The sequence below is a fragment of the Sturnus vulgaris genome, chromosome 8 (assembly GCF_052056855.1).
Source record: "Sturnus vulgaris isolate bStuVul1 chromosome 8, bStuVul1.hap1, whole genome shotgun sequence".
NCBI lineage: Eukaryota > Metazoa > Chordata > Aves > Passeriformes > Sturnidae > Sturnus > Sturnus vulgaris.
In genome coordinates, this window is record NC_142250.1 from 33,209,245 (window position 1) to 33,215,968 (window position 6,724).

The 6,724-nt window shown below is 39.1% G+C and overlaps 1 long non-coding RNA gene across 1 annotated transcript; it reads right to left on the reverse strand.

The window, feature by feature from the left end:
• Positions 1 to 234: 234 nt before the first annotated feature.
• Positions 235 to 2,976, reverse strand: LOC148223054 (uncharacterized). Its single transcript, XR_015805043.1, has 3 exons — positions 2,862 to 2,976; positions 1,731 to 1,849; positions 235 to 336 (listed from the first exon to the last, which is right to left on the reverse strand). It is a non-coding gene; the product is annotated as an uncharacterized LOC148223054 (long non-coding RNA).
• Between the last annotated feature and the right edge of the window lie 3,748 nt (positions 2,977 to 6,724).

Sequence of the window (6,724 nt, forward strand, 5' to 3'; positions counted from 1 at the left end):
CCTGCTTCCTTTTTATTTCTTTATATATTATTATCTGAAAAATGCTGAAAATAAGTAAAGTAACAACAAAGCAAAAATGGCCTTTTGATACCTTATAATTAACTAGAAATAAATGTACATCTCTCTTACCTGTTCATACACAACCTATATGCAGTGCTGAAGGATAAAACATTACTGCTGCTGATAAAGCCAGCAAGAAATATCATAAAAAAATGTGGAGTTTTTCTAAAGATTCTTCATAATGCCACTAGCAGCAACCCAGGAAAGAGGATGTAGAGCTGAACTTTTGTGTTTTTAATTCCTGGAGGATTTTAAGTGAAAGGATCACCATTCCCTCTATAAAGAAAAAATAAAGTGAGTGAGTGAAGGAGTTTAGATACCATATTGTTCTATCTGAAGTTTGTTATGGGCAGAAATAAAGTCCTTTTCATTCATTTCAATATAAAACCTTTGCTACTGCTCATTCTATACACCAGTGGATCAGTTTCCTATTCACGTGGTTGTTCCAAAGATGACTTTTCCACACCTCCACAGATGCAGCTGCTGGAAAGCAGCCAGAGCAGTCCCAAGCTGTCTCTAATTTCACCTGATCCTGATGTGCCTGAGCCCTGTCAAACCTCAAAGTGTGCCCAAGAGCACTGTCAGTGCCTCCTCCTGTGCTTCCCACCCCGAATTACAGGGACAGTGATGACCTTGAGATGTTCTGGAATTCCAGGGAACTCGTTTAATTCTCATAGACTGTGTAACAAATTCACCAGGAGAGACTTTCAGCTCTGCTCCTCATCTGAGCACTACAACCCCAAAAAAGGTTTAGATCCCATAGCCACTGAGATTCCTATATAAGTATGTACTGCAAATTGTATTATTTGTGTCCTTCTGCCCTAAGGAGTACATTGTCCCCTGAAGGGGTCCTGTTACAGTGCTGGAGCAGAATTAAACCTCCTGAATCTGCTTTGTTCCCACCTGTTTTAGTATTTCTAATTCATGCTCTTAAATGAGATCTGTAAATGGGGACCAGATTCTCCAAGCTAATCTCTGTGAAGCATTCTCGAAGTTTTGGGAGTTGAATTAAATTTTTTGCTCATTTAATATCAGTGTTTATCACTCAATCAAATTTAAACTTAAAATCTTGGAAGATGTGAATGTGTCTGTAAGCAGCTATAGTACAGTTTGTGATAATCATTATGACTTTGCCATTCTGTCAAATCCCTTGAGACTTCCATCTAGAGATTTTAAGGCTTTCTTAATTATGATAAAGGAGTTATTAAGCCATTTATCTACAGGGCTTTGTTTGATCAGCTGTAGATTGATGCACCCCTTGGGAAGAAATGAAGGTGCTCATTGATAGTGACAAACGTGCAAGTTTATTATGCAAGGTGTGACAGGCTCACTGCCCTGGCAGAGTTGTTCACTGTTTATTCTTTACAAAGCCAAAAGAAATGATTCCATTTTCTAGGATTTGTTTCAGGCTGCTAGAGCATCAGGTGTCAAATGAGCTACTTTTGTCATTATTTTGTTTGCTCTCCAGCTTTTCTAAGTGGTGGCTCCATCAGGGCTGCCCAGGCCATTCCCTGCAGAGCTCCCTCCCAGGCTGGGCTGTGATTCCTTCCCAGCTGCAAGGGGGACAATGGGCACAGCAACACACACGAATGTCCATAAAAAGTTCTGTTTCAGCTCCTCTGATTCCATGGCAATGCTTAGCCCAAACACGTCTGAGTTACCACATTTACCTCAGCAAAGATCATTTTTTGTGCTTTTTTCCATCCTCTGTTTTCCATTTCACACAGGAGCACGGGGCACTGTCTGCTTCCCAGACCCCTCAGTATGAAATGTGGTTGATTGTTGCTTTCTGCCAGGCAAAAAAATATCAAAAATATTATTGCTTTTTCCCCCTTTACTCCTCTGCCCTTTAAAGTTTCCAGGTTGCTATCAACTTCTGTATTCCCTGTCCCATGTTTTCTGGCAACTCCTACAATTAATTTAGCGTTTGTGCTAAGGAAAACCTGCATATTCTTTTGTCCCAAACATCTCCTTTTCCAAGGGATTTAGTTCTCTACCTTGCCTGAATTACTTTGTGATGCTGCACATAATAATTTTGTTCTGAAGCTGGGAGGAAATCTGAGGTGGTTTCAATGCAGCATGGAGGAATCAAGCTCTGGATGAGAAAGCAGGGAGAGTACTGACAAGAAGGTTGATATAATTTATATTCCACTAAATTCACATTAAATTTATGCACTTGGCATTAGACATAAAAAATACTGAGCTGTCCAGTAGCAGATCTTCAGAGCTTTGGAGAGGAACAACTTTACCTAAAGGCTGCAGGACTGTGTTTGTCCAGCAAGGCAGCTGGTGTGGGACAGAATCACTTCCCCAGTCTCTGAATCTTTTGACCTCTCTTAAGTAGAGAAATGCAAGTCAGCAGCTTGAGATGAAAATTTTAATTAATTACTGCAAGGTAATTAATAAGCAAAAATGTCTACCTGTGCCATATGTCTGGTTTGTGTGTGCACCTGCAGAACGTGGGCAGGTCACAGGCACATGCTGAAGTCAGCAGGACATTTTCAGGGCAGCTATTTGATTTTGTTTAAGGATTAATGATTTTGCTTTTGTATCTTTTATTTTCAATTTTATTTGGTTTCTTGTTTGTTTGGTTGCTTGTGGCTTTGCTTGTTTGTTTGATTTTCAGTCTTTCCTACTTTAGAATAAAGAGAGAGAAGGGTTTTTAAAAATACATGGAAAATTTAGTGGAACTCAAGAGCTAATTATATTCTGTTTCCATTTCCCTGGGAGCAGTTGAGGGTCAGTACAACAGACCTACATGCTGTGTAGGGAAAACCCTAAAAATGCAGGAAATAACCTACCTTTTGGGATGCCTGGAAGTGTCCAAGGTTGGACGGGGCTTGGAGCAACCTGGTCTGGAAGATGTCCCTGCCCATGTCAGGGTAGAAGACTTTACAGATCTCTTCAAACTCAAACTATTCTCTGATTCTAGGAACAGCCAATCACTCATTTCCTTAAGTGTTATTAAAATTAGAGGGGGAAAAAATCCAAATTTTGAAAAATTAGAACAGATGCATTTGCCTTGAATGCTTGAAGTGGGAAAGAAGAGAGCCAGAGCCCAGCAAGAGGAGAGCTGAAGGAGGAGGAGCAGGATGTGCTGAGGATGGAGAGGAGGAATTGTCCTGTGCAGAACTCCCTGAGCTGTAAATCAGGACAATCATTATTGCTCCTTTAGCTCAAAGCCCTGTACTTGTGTTTGCTGCCTGTTTACAAGGCACTGTGGAGGTGAGAGCTCTTCTGGAGGTGATGAGTTTCGTGATTAATTGCCATGATTAATTGCAGAGCTCGGTGGTGCTCCTGGTTCCTTTCAGGAACACAGGGTGGCTGCTGCTGTAACAACGAGGGTGATGAACCACGTCAGAGCCAATTACTGCCTGTGAGTGCTGGGGAAAGGCAAGTGGGAATTGCTAATCCATCACATGACTGCTATTGGTTTAGTTTCTTTATCAGGCAAGAGATTCTAGAATTCACGAAGCAGGTCATCCAGTCTTTTAAGAGGTTTAATTACCACGAGTTTACTTGTGTTAGGCTGAGTTACTCAAAGTGATCTCGTGTGTTGTTATTATTTGTAGAAAATTGCTGCTTGCCCCTCTATTTGGCCTTTCTTAGGAAAAAAAAAGAGAGTGATTTAATAATTTTTTTCATCTCTTATCTATTTCCTTGGAGGGAATATTCAGTATAAAAGTCTGTAGGGTTGATTTGGCAAGAGCCTAAGAGCAGTTGCAGTAGTGAGGTTAATGCCCAGTATTTTGTGCTCTATTTTGTGTTTCCATACACGTGCACAGCACCCACAGATGAATCAACTTATTTTGCAAAGTGAAGCTCCATAAGAGCAGATATGGAAACGACTTCATGCAATTACCTGTGAGATGAATTAATGAACGGCATGGCTGAGTGATGTGCGAGCTGCAGGGTACTCATTAACACGAAGGCAGGCTGAGTTAATTACAGTTCATTTTAAATGTTAAAACTCTGTTTTCCTTTTCCTCTTGAGCTACAAAAAGTGTCCCAGTTCAGCAGGTGAGGAAAGGTGATGCTCAGCTGGGCATGTAGAAAGGACAAGTCAGGCTACACCATGGAACACCCTGGTTGAAGCTGGTTTTTAATTAGGCTGGCTCTGAACCAGTGTGTCCTTACCTGAGAGAAGCTCTGACCAGGTGACATTGCTCTTTATTCTCCCTGCAAAACCAGCATTCAGTTTATTACAGCCAGGTAAAAAGTGAAAAGACTTTGCAACTAAAGAATTTAAGAGCTACCTTTTACTGTGAAGCATATTCTTTAAAAAATGTAATTAGATTGAGTGATAGTTTTCCATCTTGAATGTGGGAGATGAGGCAAAGAAGATCTGACTTTCTGATTATTTAATGTTTTACAAGCTGAGTACATCCAGAAACAAAATAAAAAATACAGAAAGTGTGGTACTGAACTTCACTCGAGTGAATTTCACAGTGTAACTTCAAATAGAAAGTCACTGAAATTGTATTTAATAAAGCCTCCATGTAAGCATGTCAAAACCTAATATTGAGAAGAGTTTTGCTGAAGTTGTGCCCATTCCTGAATTGAATCCCTTGTCAGTGAAATACTGCTGAGAATATAAATATGTTACTGGCATATTTTAATCACTTCTTTCAAAATTAATGATTGTTGCTACCACAGATTTCATGGTTTGTTTGGGTTTTTGTAGTAATCATCTCCTTCTCCATTGGGCAGAAGCAATTTATTCAACTGAGCAATCCACAGGAGTGACACTAATAAATCATTCTGTAGAAAAAAAGTGGAAACATTTAATTTTCCCTTTTATTTTTCTCTCAGTGTTTCTTTTGGCTTTGACATTTATTTTGTTTGAGATGTTGAGTGAGCTCAGTGCTAAATCAGAGCAGAGACTGAGGAAGGTGAGACCTGGATACAGAGAAAAATGATGGACAGGACATGGCTACAGAGAAATAGGATGGCTGGACCAAAACCTTGCAGGACAGCAAGGAAAAAGGGGTGGGAGAGGTTTTATAATATTGTGCAATTACTGATATCTGACAATTTCAAACAGAAAGGTGTTTGTTTTTTTTTAACTTGGGGTTGACTAAACCTGGTTTTGGCACTGGAAAATTTGATTATTATGGTTTTTCAAAATCTATTAATTCTAATAAATACGAATACAATTTCCTTCAAGATTTTTAGAAACAGATTATAGTTTTTAGTTCAGCTAACAGTATTTGGGCATGACTCTGAGTATTTTTGCTTGTTTCTAAATTCCTCATACTACCTTCTAATTCTTGAATTTCCTGCTACTTTGTTTTGTTTAATGTACATTATTTTTAGAAGTGGTTTGAAGCTGCTTGTAGGTTTGGTAATGATGTTATATATATTTTCTAGGTTAGCTCATGATTTCTCCTGTGATGAAAGGTACAGGTTGGCTTCTTTCAAGATTTGAAAGAAACCTTGTCAGCTGCTCCTTATCTGCAGCTTCTTGCTGTCCCTGCAGCTCTGCCCTTGGGATGCTGCTGGGAGACAGAAAAATCACTTTTCTTGCAATTATATCCTAATATAATTGTGTGTTTTGTGAAGGCGCTTCCAAACGGGAAGATTTTGACATCCATTTAAGTCGCCCTGCTTTCACTTCAAATATTCACTCTTCAGAAGAAGTCAAAGTGCCCCCAAAGATTAATAGTCCATTATTCAGCTGAAGGAATGTGATCAATAGGGATACAGACAGGAAGGCACAGAGTGAATATGTGGGTGAAAAAGCACTTTATTGGTCTGACAAAATGAGATTTTGGAACCTTTAGTGCTGATGTGTGCCACTCGTTTTCAGCAGAGAATGCAGTCATTGCCTGCAAATTTACACCTGGTTTAAAAGTGAGGAGGTTTTGTTACACTTTGTGCCCTGTGTGAAAGGAGAGAATGGGTCCTGGCAGAAATCTGCAGTCTAGAGGAGCAGCCCTGCTATAATGAGATGAATTTCCTTGCTTTATTTTAGATTTCATGGCATTATTTTCTGACTTGATGGTTCATATTCTATTTGTTATCTACCTGCACGTGATAAATGTGCTTAATCTCCTTTGAATTCCTGCATTAAACCTTACTGGCTTTATCACTTAAATTCATGTCTGTTTGCTAGGGCAAGAGAATTGGTATTAACTATATAAATGGGTTTCTAGATTAGTGTTTTTGTTCTTTCTTAATAAAAAGTGTGAAATGGTAGAGATCATTTGGCCTTCAGGGTTTTCTCTTTCTCCTTAGTGATCTTTATTACTTCAGCAGAACTGCTGCAGAGCCTCAATTTTGTTTTCAGTAGCATAGTCCTACTCACTGAACTCCTATTTTGGATGAAATTGCATTAGAATTATTTCTTTGAGAGCTAGAAAACTAATAATTGCCTTTTAAGTTTTAATCAGGCCTTTCAATATGGCACAAATTGCTAAATTAATTGCCTTTTGTTTTAAAGATGCTGGACAAATCAATGAAGGTGACAATTGCCAAGTGAGTTTGTTTTACAAAGCCCTCCAACAAACTTTCTAAGATTTATTAATTTATTTATTTTTAATGAGCATATTGCATTATTTTTGTGCTCTCTTGCAGTCCTCATGGAGCAGGAAGGCAGTTTTCAGTCATGGCAGTTGTGTGGTGATGGAGATCCCTTCTGGGCAGCTCAGAGTAGGAGGGATGA